Source organism: Prosopis cineraria, unplaced genomic scaffold (assembly GCF_029017545.1).
Source record: "Prosopis cineraria cultivar Desert tree isolate PC_DT_omini unplaced genomic scaffold, ASM2901754v1 PC21, whole genome shotgun sequence".
In the NCBI taxonomy this organism is placed as follows: Eukaryota; Viridiplantae; Streptophyta; class Magnoliopsida; order Fabales; family Fabaceae; genus Prosopis; species Prosopis cineraria.
In genome coordinates, this window is record NW_026555352.1 from 106,172 (window position 1) to 117,609 (window position 11,438).

Sequence of the window (11,438 nt, forward strand, 5' to 3'; positions counted from 1 at the left end):
TTGATAACTAAAAAGGAATGAAATGGAATGGATTAAAAAATAAAAAATAAAAATAAAATAATCAAAAGAGATGATGAACCACATTTATAAAGAAAGTTGAAAATTATGATTCAGTAAATTTTTAAAAGGTGTAATGATTTTCATATTTGTAATGTATATTAATGAGTTTTATTATACTTATCATAAGAGAAAAGGGTGATTTAGTTTATTTTTAAATTAATTTTTTAATACATTTCTTTTTAGTAATCAAACCGAACCTTTATTTTCATTTAACATAGTAAAATTGCCAAAATACCCCTTAAAAACCACATCAAGCTTTTCCCATTTTCCCCAATTTTTTTTTTTGTCCTTTCACGTTCGTTCATCAATTGAGAGTGAGCTTTGAAAAACCTTTTCCCTGTCGTTCTTCCTCTATCACTGTGCTCGCCACCATCGACCATGGGTAAACCAGAATCTTCTTTTTCCTTGGTCTGTGATGTAGCTTGAAGCAGAGCCCGAGAGAGCTCGAATTCTTCCTTTATTTCTCCTTCCTCAGCTGTTCCGTTAGCCATTGGTAGTTGTGGTCACTATTAAAGGTCATGCCATCAACTGTTGCCAGCATCTTCTTCCCTTCTATTCCGTATTGATGCTGTTATGAGTTGGAGGGGGAATCATTACATATATACACGAATTTGCTAGAAACTCATACTAATAATATTGTAAATATAATGAAAATATAAGAAATCTAATATGATCGAGCAGAAAATACAAAGAAAATAAAAGAATGAATACTTATCTTCAATTAGCTAGGTTACCACATGTTTATTAAGTACATTAAAATTATAAGTTCTCAACCGATCTAAAATAAAAATTTAAAATATTATTTTACATACAAAATCTTTAGGGCTATGGTGTTTTAAAAAGTAAGAAAACTCCAAAATGATCATTCATTTGGTGAGGGTTATGGAAATTCACTAGACATTTTATTTAAAAACTAAAAATTATAAATAATGGTTAATTGGGAATCTCGTCAAATGGGGCGAAAAGCCGTGATGTAGAATCTTGATAATTCAGAAAGGCTGTATCCTTCTATTCTATGAGCTAAACCTGGAGGTGGATTAAAAGACTTGGTCATGCATGTGTTTGAAGTGCATATGTAAGAATGGATCATTAAATGGGAAGAGACTTTGTGAATTCTTTAAAAATTAACTAAAAATATCCAATTTTGTTGAGGACATTACAAATTAATAATTACAACTAGAAATTGCCAGTGATGATTGAGAATAAGGGGGAATGGAAAGGAGGCTTGTGGAGGTTAGAGGTTTCCAGCGAAAGTCTATGATATGTAAAGGAAAATGGATGCATAGAAACATGGAAGACATATACCTTTGTTGCGGTCACCAAGATTACCAAGGTCGATACGAGTAATACTTAGATAGATCGAATGTATCACGTCATTTATAGTCTGTCAAATTAAAATATTTCAAGTAATATAAATAAAATATTATGTGACATTCTTAATTGATTTTATTTTTATAATAAAATGTATATTTTATTTCTTACCTTTTATTTATTTATTATCATTAATATCATAATTAATTCATATTTAATATCATTTAAATGTCATATTTTTATTGAATAGACTATAAATGACATGGTGCATTCAATTTATGTAAGAATTTTTAGGTCGGCAGTGGGATTTGAAATTATGTTGAGAACACAATCTAAAGTTGCACAACTAAATTACCATTTAAGAGGAAGAGAGAAGCTGAGGGAAGTTTCTGCATAAGGCGTAGGTCACCCACCAGCAAGGTAACTCCTCTTATCGATAGCGATACTTGAACCTATAACTTTATGAGTTATGAATTAAATTTTTACCAACTAAACTAACCTTTATTGATTGCTTTAGTGAGTTATGGGTCAAATCCACATACATCCCATTTTCTTTTCGGTTGCATGAGTTGGACCCTTTCCTCAAAATGCTTTGGATGAATGCTTCAATCACACTGTAAAGCCCTCAATTATTTGTTATTACAAAATTGCCCCAATGATTATATGGGCTGGGCTATATCCAGCAAGGGTGAACTTACACATAAACTCAACAAGATGGCTAGCAATAGAAGAAAGGATAAAGTAAACAAGTCATTTTAGAGAGAATGGACGGAATGATCGAAAAGAGAAGGTCTCTAGCTAGAAAGCCAGAGACAGGGAGACTGGTGACAGAAGGCAAGGTCTTTTGTGCTCGCCATAATTACAACGAGCATCATTACTCATTCCATTAATAAGATTTGAACGGTTTAGATTTAAAGTTTTACATTTATATTTTATATTATACTTATCATAATAAAAAAAATAATTTTTTAACAAATCTACTCATCACTAATTTGAATATTCCACATTTAATTTAAATGATTCAAATTTAATATTTGATAGTCAAGGTAAAATTTAACTTTTGGAACTATTCAAGGATTTTTTTTTTAAGTTGCATGAAATCTCTCACATATTTACTCTTTCCCTACGAAAAAGCCAATAATTATTATTTCATCTCTAAGTTTTATGAGAAAATGTTTAAGTAAATGGGGTCCTAGAGTTCTTCAAAATTAAGACATGTCTCCAGGCTTAAAAAATACTCATTGCATCAAATCTTAGCCAAGAAAGAAAGCAAACCTGGCCAAATAAAAACTTATAATTATAAGAAACATATTTAATTATGGATTTTTTTGGGTCAATAATATTTTATTATGGAAATATTTTATCCTTTTTTCACTTTAAAATGTGTGTATATTTTTTTAAAATCTAGAGTAGAATATATATTAATGTAATTTGAATCTTAGCCGTTGTTAAATATAAAAAATTCATTATAAAAATACCTTGTAGTACACAATTTTTTTTTAAAAAAACACACCTATCAACTATGAAGAGCAGTTTTGATTGATTAATGTACGCCCGCACCTTTATATGTATTCATTTTTTTAGACTTGGAGCATTTCTGTAATGACTAGGGAATTTGGAAATTTTTAAAATATGAAATAAACAATTAATTGACTAAGTAAATCAACAATTGTGAAAAAGAAGCCAGCAATTGAGGGGGAAAAGTTTATGCAATGATCCATAGCAAAAATTATGTAAATTCAGTTGCAAATTTAAGATATTGACTTGTAAATATTAAAGTACTAATTTCTTAAAAACTAATTTATAAATTTAATATTTTTGGCTTGTAAATTTATGAATTTTGATTTATGAATATTAGATTATTAATCTTGTATGCAGTTGAAGAAGTTTGAGTTCTAAATCTAGAAAATTTACTTGTAAACATGTTATGTTTGACTCATAAATGTGAAAGAGTATCCATGATGATATAGTTTGTGGGGATTAAGAAAAAGAATTTGGGTTGTTGGGATACAAGCATCGGCAAGGACAACGATATATCCTACAAGATTTTCTATTTTTTGGGCAAGGGTTCTTTTTACAATAGAAGGAAGACGATCAAATAAAAGGTTAAAAAATATTTATAGGGTCAAGGACAGTAGTTGGGGTTTCTAAAGAAGAGCTTTCTGGGAATCCACTCATATTTCTAAAGTTCTTCTTATATTTCAATAAAAAATATTCTTTCAAAAAAAATTGACTAGTCAAAGGTTGTCATCCACTGGTTAATGCTAGCCAATCGACCAATGCTACTAGTGGTTAGCCAACGTCAGTTAAAGAGGGGTAAGTTTAAAAGAATTTGAGTCTTCTTACAAGGGAAGTTAATTAATTACAAACAAGTCCATTAGGATTTAGGTGTATTTTCACAAATCTAAAGAACTTACTTGTGAATAAGTTCTCTATGTGGGACCTATATGTAATTTTTCTTTGGAATTATCATATTAATTTAGTCCCAAACATCAAATGTAACCTTCTTATGAAATAATGCAACCAGCTAATTATACCTTTTTAAATTGCAAGCTTACGACGTTATCAAATCTTAACTTTAATTTTATAAATACGGATTCAAAAATTTAAATTATTTAGTGATTTTTTCTAAAAATCTTTTTATCACATGTCTGAACAGAAATACTTCTGTCACACCCCGAAAACAGAAGGTGACTGGCATGGGAAATGAACCATATCACACATCCTTTAAGCCCTAAAATGAGATTTTTTTTATTTTAAAACATAGTTAAATTTGTACTGAAAATTATAACATATTTAATAAAAATATTATATTGAAAATTTTAATATTTTTATAGAAATTTCAGCATAATCTCCTTAGTAAATAGAATCTTCCAAAAATTTTAATCTATCAATATTTTACACAAAATATAATATCAACCAGGAACTTAGCTCCTTCCAACTAGCAAACAACATATACCATAATAGAAACCTAGTCACGGGCTATATGAAGCTAACTAACCTTACTTTCAAAATAAAATACATCAATTCAAATGTTTATGTCAAAAGGAGATAATGCTAAGTGAAATACCACCACCCAAAATACTTTTTTGCCGTTTAGATGTCAGCAATAGGGTTAGTGCCAATTAATGAACCTGAGACCAAATAACTTTCTAGTGAATAGCATCCGAACAATAAGTAATTAAATATGTATAAAAAGAAAGTTTAAAATAATTATGTGTGCTAGAGACGACAATTTTTGCAAAAAAAAAAATTATTTAATAAACTTCAACACGAAGGGGTCTTTGAAACTTTAAATAAAATCTTGATTCATTAAAATATCATATCAAATGTCATTATCATTTAATTTAAATAAAGCAATTAACTATGTTAAATAATTATAAATATGTAACTAATCAAACCAATAAAATAGATTCATTAAATAATTAAAAACTCATAATTATAGAGACTTACCAAAACAAATAACAAACATGGATACATAGTCTACAAAGGTAAATAACCAAACACAGCTTATGCTATGAAGACAAACATGGACATATAGTCCACAATGATATGTAACCAAACACAGCTAAAGTTACAAAAAAAAATATGAACACACAGTCCATGAGGATAATGCTAACTGAATGTGGCTCGAAGCCACAAAAACAAAAGTGAGTATAATACCCATAAATAACAAACGTAAGAACAAAGCTTACAAAAATCAAACTAGCTAGTCGTTCACCATGGTACGTCAAGGGCTAATGAAATTGTCGTTAGCAACCAGTGTTCTGTATAAAGTTTCCTTCAAATCCATTCTCAAACATACGAGAAAATCACTATTTTCAAAATAGAATTTTCATTTTCAATGTCAAACTCGTATGAATCATTTTTCCATAGCAATTCAATAATTCTCAAAATGAAATCCCATAATCAAAGTCCAAATTTATATTTCTTGAATAATTAACATTTCAAAAGTGATCAAGGTAATTTTATAAAATAAAGAAGTTTAATCAACAAATTATCCAATACTCACATTGTTGTTATAAAATGATTTGCATAAAAATATAATATTTTAGTAAAGGAAATTTTATTAGGAAATCAGTTAGGATGTTATCCACTTACTTGAAATTCTTAGAGTTAAAAATTCACTTCTCACCCGTCGATCAAATTCCTCCTCCTCCAAATAACCTATAAATTAAATTAAGATCTTTGTAATAAACTTTCTATAAATTCAATTATTTTCTCCCAATGTTACTATTATCAAAATTTAACTATAATAAATTTGAAATTTAAACTTTACACATAACAATCCTTGTAGCTCATTATTTGAATAAAATACCATCTCCCCCTTAATCTTTTGTCAAATTACCAAACATGCATCATTTCCAACCCACTCATAAGAACTTCTAGTATTCTCATCTTTTATCATAAAACTTATCCACAATCATATATTTCCCGGGGATTCAAATAGTTGGTACTAATGTCATACTCAAACTATTACCAAGCTCTCCTTTCTTTCAATCTCCTTCCGATAATTCCCATTATAAATATTTAGATTAAACAGCCTCCCATATTTCATTTCTTCAACGTCACCCAATTCACTCTAAAAATCAATTTAACTAAGAAAATTCAAACGCCTATATAGGATCCTGAAGCAACAGCCAGAGCAAATATAAATAAAATTCTTTATATCTATATCTATATATATAAATGTATTCCTTATAATTAATTCCAGCTTGATTGAATCCCCGTCACACCCCCCTCTGCGAACCATACTTGAACAGAGAGGGAGAATATCTAGTTTAACAACAACCCAATTAGCAAACCTAAAAAAGATTTGCTACAAAAGGAGGAAGATGAAATTCAACTCACCAAGCAAGCCAATGGAGAAGTGAAGAAAGAGACTGAAACTTCCACAACTTCCAAAAAGACAATACAGATTAGGACAGAGGAATCAACAAACTCCCTCAGCTGCTCTAATGGAGAAGGAAGGAAGAGTCTTCGACATGCGCATAAACGCCGGCAACGGATGAAAAGAAAAGCTAGTGAATGAAGGAGCTAACTAACACTGCGATAGTGAGCGATTCGACAACATAAAATAGGGGAGAGAAACCTGGCATGATGCCCACTAAAGGAAGGAAAAAAATGGATTCAATAACACCAAACCAGCAGAAAAGAACTCATGACCAGCCCGCCAGGTCTAGTGACCAGATTCCTCGTCTAAGAAGCACTGATACAAGTATGAGTATTAGGTACGATACAATACGGTACGTGGACAAGGCTATTTTTCAAAATTTTAGGATACGGGTACGGCTATATAAATAATTAAATATTAAATATTTGGATGTCTAAAAATACAATTTCAAGATGTCTAATGCCATCACAAAATATAATACAATAAGTAGTTAAGCACTTAAACTCTATCAAGTGGCAAAAGATAATTATCAACTTAAAGTAATTCTAATCTTCCCCATCTTCATTGACACCACCACTTTCTTCTATAAGTTCTCTCTCCAAAATTGGCTTATCTAGAGATAAACTTGCAACTTCAAGATTTTCAGCATCATTTATTTCCTAACAATCTCCACTAATATCCTATAATTTGCTTTCTCCAGTGGAATACTTCTCACTCTTTCTTAAAAGAAGATGAAGATTTAAATGAACAAAAACTAAGTTCTCTGCTCTTTTTGGAAGCATCTTGTTTCTCTTTAGTGAATGAACAAAAGAATAAGTGCTCCAGTTTCTTTGAAAACAAGATGATGAGCATGGTTGATTGAGAAGTTTCAATGCATTTCCTTGAAGCTTAGGAGCATCAACATCATGATTGCTTTACTAAACCTTAAGCTCTAATATCCATATATCTTGTATGGAATCAACAAAAGAGAACTCATCTGAACATCCAGAACACTTTAAAAATTCATTCATAACCAATTTCCTCTCTTCTTCATCTGAAAACATCCTTTTAAAGCACTTTTTCCTCTCAGTTGATATTTCAACATCTCTATATGGAGAGACTCTATTTGGTCTACCTTCAAGCCATTGTGTTGTATAATACCTACAATAATATAATAACATCAATTGGAGTTGTGATGTAAAAATGATAAAGAAAAGAATTTCATGATCAAAAACAAGAATAACACACCTAGGATTCAATGAGTGGGCAAGACAATGTAGTGGAGTGGCACTCTTTGTCCATCGATCAATGATGATGTTATAAACAACTTCAAAAAATGAAGAGTACTCAGAAAGTGATTTTCTCTCATTCTTATAAATTGATTCCTTGATTTTCTCTATCATTGAATCCCACATCTTATAAATCAAATGAAATGTAGGTCTATCTGTGTCAGCAAATCTTAACATATCATAAATTCGTTTAGTGAAAGAGAGAATATAATCAATCTTCTCCCACCAAAGATCATTAAGAATTATGTCCTTTATAGTAGCAGCCTTTCCAACATCATCATCTCTATAAGCATTCAATTGTTCACTAATGACCAGTGTACGAAGAGAAGTTTTGATAAGTTTGAATCTCTTCAACATCAAAATTGTTGATGCAAATCTTGTTTCGGCTATTGCAAGAAACTTTAATGGCACAAATTCATTAAACATGGCCAATCTTATAGAATGATTCATGATAAATGTTCGGATGAAGACGCATCATCCCTCACCTTAGTGATCCAACGGCATTCTCCATAAACAATTTCATTTGCCTCTATATTTTTTATTGCACATATATTCTTCAAGGCAAGATTAAGTGTATGCACCATACATGGTGTCTAAAAGATGTGAGGATATTCATCTTCCACCATCTTACCTACAGATTTACAAACAAATGCATTATCAGTGATTACTTGCATAACTTTATGAGGCCCCACTTCTTCAACCACTTTCTTTATCAAGTCAGCCATGTAAAATCTGTCTTTATATTCACTAGTTGCATCAATTGCCTTCAAAAACATGGGGCTTCCATCACTTACAACCATAAAATTAATTAATGGCCTTCTTTGTATATTTGTCCAACTATTCGTAACTATACTTACCCCCTTATGATTCTAAGTCCCTTTGATTGATTCAAGTTGCCTTTCAACATTAGCCCTTTCTTTTTGCAACAAAATAGATCTTAGTACATTATAACCAGGAGGTTTAAAACTAGGAATTACATTATTGGCAGCATATTAAAATGCACTAATAAAATATGGGTTACGTGCCAAATTGAAAGACAAGTTAGCCGAATAGAACATTCTAGAAATTTTAGCAGTTAAATTATCTCTAGCTCCTTGTTGGAAATCTCTTTCTATTGTATTTGTTGCCCTCCTTTTTCCCTAATTGTGTTTACTTTGAATAGGGGTAGAACCCCTTTGACATAAAGGAGACAAGCTCTCAGTTGAAGTTGGCAATGGCACATGTCTTGGTTATGTTTTATTCTCAGCCTCTTCTTGAGCTTTTCGCATTTCACCTAAACAACTATTATCAACTTTCGGGCATATAGCAATACCCTTTCTAGAGATCCTCAACAAATGAAATTTAGCTCTAGAATAAGAGCCATTATAATAGTTATTACAATAGTTACACTTTCAACTTCTATTCCCACCTTCCCCTTCATTTTAAAAGTAATCAGATTATATAGAAATTCTAATACTATTAATATTAATTGTCATAACAAGACTTCAACATTTTTTTTTCAAAAAAAATAGTATCGATGAGGAGCTTAGCTCCTTCCAGTTTACAATAGTATATAAATCAAAATAAAATCCTAACAATAATCTATGTAGAGCAACTAATCTTTCTTCTAGATTTAAAAGTATTAGTACTAAAATATTTATATAAAAAGTAACAATACCAAGCAAAATTTCCCACCTAGTATAACTGTGTTGCCCCTGTTGAGGTCGGTGGTAGGATTAACGTCAGCTAATGAATTTGAGACCCAAATAAATTTTTCCAGTGAATATCATCCCAACAATAAATAATTGATCATAAATAAACAAAAAAAGTTCAAAATAATTATGTAACCAAAGTGGCAACTTCTTCTATAAAAATTCCTTAAGCTTTGGAATGAAATGGCTCTATAAAATTTAAATAAAATTGTAAATCATTGAACTATCATGAAAATTGTTATTATCACTTGATTTCAAGAAAGTATGTAAATGAAATAAATACTTATAAACAAGTTACTAAGTAAGAACTAGTGAAATATAAAATTACCAAATAATCAAATTTTAATTATAGGGACTTATCAGAACAATTAACAAATGTGGACATAGTCTATGAAGGTAAATAATCCAGACGCGGCTTATGTCACAAAGACAAACATGGGCACATAGTCTACAAGGATAAGTAACTAAATGCAGCTGAAGCTACGAAACAAATGCGAACACACATAGTCCATGAGGGTAATGCTAACCAAACGTGGCTCAAAGCCACGAAATCAAACGTGAGTACAATGCTCATGAATAACCATCCCTCCATTCCACATGTGTTGGCCATCACACGGGGCTAGCACCTCTTATAAGCACCCTGCTAGCTAGGTGTATCATGGCATGCCAAGGGCTGACAAAACTGCCGTTAGCAACTAGTGTTCTGTATAAAGTCCCCTTGAAATTCACTTTCAAACCAATTTCAAACATGTGAGAATATAATCACTATAAATAAAATTTTTATTTTCAATGTTGAACTCACATGAATCATTTTTTGTAGCAATTCAATAATTTCCAGAATGAAAATCCCATAATTAAAATCTAAACTTGTATTTACTGATAAATTAAAATTATCAAATCTGGTAAAGATAACTTCACAAAAATAAAGTACTTTAATCAACAAAATATCTAATAATCACATTGTTGCTATAAAAAGGATTTGTATAAAAATGTAATATTTTAGTAAAAATTTTATTAGAGAATCAGTTGGGATGGTATCCACTTACCTGAAATTTCCAAAACTAAAATTCATCTCTCACCGTTGATCAAATTTCTCCTCTTCCAAATATCCTATAAATCATATTAAAATTCTAGTCAACCCTCAACCAGTACAATAATTCCTTTTTAACATTCCCACCACTAATAAACTATAATAAATTTGAAAATTTAAACTGAAGTTATATATAAAAAAATATATTTCTCATTAGCATTTTGTCAAGGCACCAATATGTATCCTTTTCAATCTCCTCATAACAATTCTAGCGTTAAATATTTTCTCAACTAAGTATCGGTCTCCAAGAATTCCAATGATCATATATTATTAATTTCATAGTCAAATGTCCTTTGTACCTTTCAAGTTAAATTTATAGATTAATAACTTCTAAGCTAACTTTACTTCCCACAAGAATTTATGAAATTTTAAAGTCAAATTCAATTCTTCTAACAAGCATTTTAATAAGCATCTTATAGACAATAATCTCCCATTATCGTATCTAACCTCTTCTCGTCCAACTTCATTTTACCAAATCCTTCAACATCAATCATTCCAACCAAGTTAATTTATTCCAAAAATTATGACCATATGAAGATTAGTATCAAGCTTAAGATGGATTTTCAGCTCAACATTAGAATTTGTTATTCTCTGAGACACACGAGCAGCAGCCAAACACACCAAAATTCTATAGCTTTAACCATTAAAATGCTCACACAGAAAATTAGCAAGATGAAGGGTATAAAATTTCAGACATTAATTAGGAACCATAAGGAAGACAAACAGAAGAAAGCCAATCGAAACTATAGAAGAAAATTCATGCATCAACAGCAGCATCTATAGGACACAATTTTTCAGCATCATCTCCATCTCTTCATCCATTCACACGTACAAAATTTTTTTCGAGGAAAGGATATAAGATCAAGTTTCTAACCTGAAAATTCCTACACGTACCAACAGAGAAAGAAGGAGGTAGCTTCAGGTATGAACAGTAGAGAGGAAGGACTATCACCATGAATCAAGAAAAATAAACAAACCGGTGATGACAAGATGAGCAAGAGAACGAAAGAAATCTTAGCTCACCCAATCAGTTACACACATACACGAAATAGCAACGAGAAAGGAAGAGAAGTCGAACATACTTGAGGTAGTGACAGAGGAGGAAGAGTGATGGTAAAACAGAG